The sequence below is a fragment of the Momordica charantia genome (assembly GCF_013281855.1).
Source record: "Momordica charantia cultivar OHB3-1 chromosome 3 unlocalized genomic scaffold, Mcharantia_2.0 BLBB01000003.1, whole genome shotgun sequence".
NCBI lineage: Eukaryota > Viridiplantae > Streptophyta > Magnoliopsida > Cucurbitales > Cucurbitaceae > Momordica > Momordica charantia.
In genome coordinates this window covers 11,397,395-11,402,960 of record NW_028275161.1, presented here as the reverse complement: position 1 = coordinate 11,402,960, position 5,566 = coordinate 11,397,395, and the positions used below count along the sequence as shown (strand labels likewise).

Here is a 5,566-nt window from a genome sequence, read left to right as displayed (position 1 = left end):
TCCTCTCCATTTTCTTTTCGCTCTTTTCTTTCTTCTCACTTATTTTTGCTAATCTTTTCCCGTCTCTTATTTTCTCTCAAGCAAATAGTATGCAAAAATACGAATGTGATTTTTCTATTTTTATTATTATTTTTTTCTGTAAAGTATAATAAACATGTTCTTTCTGAAAAATAAAGTAGCAAAATACACTGGGAAAAGATATTTGAAAGCGCAAAAAAAAATGTTAAACATTTAGGACAAGGACTTCTCATATAGTGTTTTAAAAGTTTAAGTTTAGGAAAGACCAGCAGAAAAACCTTATTAAACAAACACATTGATAAATGGCTCACGGCTTATGGGAACAACAAACGCTAAATTTCTCCAATTTCTTAATTATCATCATAGACATGAGGTACTAACAAGACACACCCGAAACGTGAATTAATAGAGATTTAGCATGCTTTTCATGAATGATAAAACCAGCTAAGTGCAATCTTTAAGCAACCAGAAAAACAAAGTACTCAGAATTGTGTGATCAATAAGATTATAAAAGGGCAAAAAATAAAGTTAAACCAACTACACAATCAACAAGTTCAGCATGCTTGAAACTAGTTTAATATTTACTTTGTATGAGTAGAAACTATAATCACTAACACCAGCTATCATTGTCTAGGAGAACTCAACAAGGAACCACACCACCCTCAAACTTAAATCATGCATTGTCCCCAATGTATGAAAATGCATAAAGGGCAAGCAAATAATCAAATAAAATAAGGATAGGGGATACTGAGACTTCCCTGAGTGGCACGACTATAAAAATCAAATAACTTCGATGACTTCTTCTTCTTTTTTCCTTTCACCTTGCTCTCTTTCCTACATTCAAAAAGTAAAGTTAGAAAGAAATAAAACTAAAAAAATAAATAAAAATAATAGAAAAAATAAACAAAAGTTGCAAAATAAACATTTGAGTTGTCTTCCAATAGCACTTGATTTATAGTCCTTAGCCTGACCTTTCTTCTCCTCTTCAGGGTGGTTTAAAATAGTAGTATGATGCATATGACTTCGAAGAAGATGGGGATGATGGTGATATCGCCTCAATGATACAAGAGCAACTTGTGGGGTTATAATAAGGGTCGGAATGTTTGAAAACGTTGAAAATGACTGACTCGTCTTGAACCTTTAGTTTAAGCTCTCCCAACTCTACATCAATCTTCACTCTTCCCGTCGCCAAGAAAGGTCTTCCCAGAATAATAGGCATGTTTTCATCTTCCTCCATATCCAACACTAGAAAGTCCACAGGAAAGATGAATTTTCCTACTTTGACAAGAACGTCTTCAATGATCCCCCCTTGGGTACTTTATTGATCTATCAGCCAGCTGCAATGAAACTGTGGTCGGTCTCACCTCTCCAAGTCCCAATTTCCTGGAAATAGATAAAGGGAGTAAGTTAATATTGGCTCCTAACTCACATAAAGCATTTTCAAAGACAACATCACCAATTGAACAAGGAATAAAAAAATTCCCTGGATCTTTCAGTTTGGGCAGAAGTTTTCTTTGTAGTATAGCACTACACTCCTTTGTGAGTAGGATCATTTCATAATCCTCCAGCTTTCTTTTCTTCTGCAAGATGTCCTTCATGAATTTCATATACTGTGGCATTTGTGTGAGAGCATTTATAAAAGGAGTGTTAATATATAGTTTCTTAAAAATATCAATAAACTTACTAAACTGCTTATCCTTTTTGTTTTTCTGGAGACGTTGAGGAAATGGAATGGCCAATGAACTGGGTAATTGTGGTGTCGCAGTGTCCTCAACTATCTTAGTAGATGGTTCTGGTGTAATCTCTGTTTGTTGAACTGCTTTTGTAGGCTTCTTATTTTGCTCTGGTTCAACCAATTCCTTACCACTCCTCAAGGTAATTGTCTTACAGTGCTCCACTGGATTGACTTCTGTTGTGCTTGGCAAATTACCTGGAAGCCTATCCACCATGATGTTGGCAAACTGACCAACTTGTACCTCTAAGTTACGAATAAAAGCTGCTTGATTTTGGAAGTTAGTCTTTGTTTCGGACATGAACTGAGTTGTAGTGTTTGCCAGTTGTACCATTGCCTCTTCAAGGCTAGATTTCTTCTCTGTTGTTGAAATCTTGGTGATGGAGTAGGATTCTGACTCTAAATTCTCAACAAACTAAACTTGCTCATGTTGGCCTTGTATAAATAGGTTCCCCACTTGACAATCTTCACTACGATGGTTACCATAACAATCACAAAATGTAGGTGGTGTTCGAATAGCATTTACCGCAAGCTGACTTGATTGAAGTTGCTTGGTAAGGGAAGCAACCTGCGCGTTCAATGCAGCGATAGCATCCACCTCATTTACTCTCATCGGCCTTTTCTGAGTTGACCTCTCACTATGTCACTGGTAGTTGTTAAATGTCATTTCCTCCAGCAAATCATATGCTCCACTTTCAGTTTTTCCGATAAAGGCCCTTCCTGATGCTGCATCTATTGTAGTTCTTATTTCATTATCTAATCCATTATAAAAGTTATGCACTTGCATCCATTTAGGTAATCCATGATGGGGGCACTTTCTTATGAGCTCCTTGTATCTTTCTCATGCTTCATACAGTGTCTCTCCCTCAAACTGAGCAAAGTTATTAATCTCAACTCGAATCTTAACCAACTTGGCAGGTGGAAAGAACTTGGCAAGGAATTTCTGAGCCAAATCATTCCATGTCTGAATTGAATCTGTCAGCAGAGACTTCAACTATTGCTTAGCTCGGTCCTTTAGAGAGAAAGGAAAAAGCCTTAGTTTGATAGCCTCGTCTGTCACTCCATTATATTTGAATGTGTCGCAGATCTCCAAAACATTTGTGATATGAGTATTTGGATCTTCGCTGGGTAATCCAAAAAATTGTACTGAAGTCTGGATCATCTGAAGCGTAGCCGACTTGATCTCAAAATTGTTCGCTTGAATTGCTTGTCTTCGAATAGCTGAATTTATCTCAGTTACATTCAACAACACATAATCCCTCAAGGTTCGATTCTCATTTTCTCCGCCTTCTGCCATCCTCTCACTTTCTTGTGCAACACAATCTTTCTTTTCTGTTTCTTCTACAAGTGCGCTCAATCTCAAAATCAATAGGAAGAAGATTACTGCTTCCAAATTTTCGCATGCACTTGCTCCAATTCCTAAATGGAACAAACAAACAAATTAATAAACAACAAAAAAATTCAGATTAATACCAAAGCTTTTGATTTCGATATTAGTAAAAATTTCATTCCTCGGCAACGGCGCCAAAAACTTGTTGTTCGAATTCGCAAGTGTACGAATCGTCACAAGTAATATAGAAGTGACTAGAGTATTGTCTCCACAGGGAATGAATTATTGCTAATTACCGAATTCGCAACTTCAATTTTATCTTAATGCTAAAAGATCAGAGAAAATGAATAGAGAAATAATTTGAATCCTAATTCAAAGAAAACAAGAAAACGCACTAGTATCAAGATATAAGATCGAAAACAGGGTGGAGTAAATTCTAGAGCATGACTTCACCAATATCTCCCTTTATTTCTTGAAACTATTATAAACCAAGGTTGTTGGCGGGTTCTATTCTATTGACTCTATATTCTTTCTCAAGCAATAGCGAGTTTCTTTGAAGAGTAGAGCACCTATATTTTTATGGCTACTGATGCAGTTCAAATACTCAAGCATGTAAAACCCAAAGATGCCACCAATTTTGCAAGAATATCACTATCTCTTGCTCAAATAAAGGAGAACTATTCAAGTCTAGCCAATAATCTTGTTTCTCAACCTCGATTTATGACAAAGAATCAATGTAAAGATTGGCCAAATCCAAACAATGCATTAAAAAAAGAAAAGTTCTCACAACCAATAAGTTTAGACTAGAAATCAAATAAAGAATAAGGAGAAATAAAGTTTGATAAAGGTTGCATCAACGCCCTAGAAAAGTGTAATTAATTCATGCTATAACTAAGAACAACAATACACATCTTTGAAGGAAGTTGAAGCTAAAGGAGAGAAAGAAGAAGAGAATGAAAACAAATATGGCGATCTCTCGAGCCTCTGTTCTCCACGTTCCTTCCAATCTTCTCAAAATCCCAACTTTTCTCTCTAGAAAGGTTCTGCTCCTCTCTTTCTCCACTTTGGTGGCCAGGGCTAATATGAAATTTTAACAAAATTCTGTCGCGAGCGCTTAGGCGCCCAATTTCCGCGCCCAAGCACCCAAACACGTGCCAGCAAAAACCCTACTTCCAACTTCATAGCGCCTAGGTGCCCAACATTCTGATGGCCTGCACCTAGGCACTCAGCGCCCAACATTATGCCATTTTGTCAATTTTCGGCGCCTAGGCGCCCAACGCACTAGAATTTCGCTCAATTTTGCCTCTTTATTTGCTCTCTTTCTCCTCTTCTTCAACTCAAGTCCTACAAAGGAAAGAAACACTAAAACGATAAAACAATCATAAGAAAATGTCTGTAAAAATTATCAAATAACTCAAAAACACCCTAAATTACAAGAGCCAAAAGACACTTATCAACAGCTCCACAAGCAACTTCAGTTTCAACTATATATTTTGCTTCGACGAAGGACAGAGCTACAACTTGTTGCTTTTTCGAACTCCAAGTTATTGTATTAAACCCTAAGAAAACTACATATCTTGAAGTACTCTCTCAATCATTAAAGAAACTTGCTGCTTAATCATTGTCAGTGTAGTCAACGAGCTTGCAATCATGTACCTCGAAATGATGTTGATTGGATAGATCAATGAACCAACTAGACTTTGTAAAGTCTTTACATCTGCTTTACCAGAGTTACCTTCCTATTATAACTTTTAATTTTATGTCATAGGAGTTACAACTGGCTTGCAATTGCTCATGTGAAATTTTTTGAATAAATCATCCATATACTTTTCTCCAAAAAGAAAAACCTCACCTGCTTGACTTGAATTCCAAGAAAATATATCATGAGACCTAAATTAGTCGTTTCAAATTTCTTCATCAGGCTTTGCCTAAATTCCTTTAGCATTTATGAGTCAGTCCCAAAATATATCATATCATCAAAATATAAGCAAATAATAAGGAAACTTGTACCTCCCTTTTTCACATAGAGAGATGATTCACTCAGACTTTTCTAAAAAGCATTGTGATAGAAGTATCGATTAAGTTTGTTGTTCCATGCACGAGGTGCTCGCTTTAATCCATAGAAGGTCTTATGGAGTTGATAAACTTTCTTCTCCTTTCCATGAACAATATACCCTTGCCTTGAGGCTACTTATGTATATTTCTTCTTCCAACTCGCCATTCAATATAGCAGATTTGACGTCAAGTTGGAATATATTTAATTGTAACCAGGCTGCTATAGCAAGAACAGTTCCTATTTTCTCCATCGAGTTACTGGTGAAAAAGTCTCATTACGGCAAACATCAGATCGTTGGGAAGAGACCTTTGCCACTAGGCAAGCTTTATGCTTCTAAATGAAACTGTCTTCTTTGAATTTAGTTTAGAAGATTCATTTTAAGGCAATCGCTGCTTTTCCTAGAGGTAAGTTTTGAAGCTCTACGTCTTAT

The 5,566-nt window shown here is 36.4% G+C and overlaps 1 non-coding gene and 1 pseudogene across 1 annotated transcript; one reads left to right on the top strand and one right to left on the bottom strand.

Moving 5' to 3' along the window:
* Positions 1 to 979: 979 nt before the first annotated feature.
* Positions 980 to 3,153, bottom strand: LOC111019514 (uncharacterized; annotated as a pseudogene).
* LOC148212381 (small nucleolar RNA R71) lies at positions 2,548 to 2,654 on the top strand. The gene has a single exon (XR_015790060.1). It is a non-coding gene; the product is annotated as a small nucleolar RNA R71 (small nucleolar RNA).
* Positions 3,154 to 5,566: the final 2,413 nt, after the last annotated feature.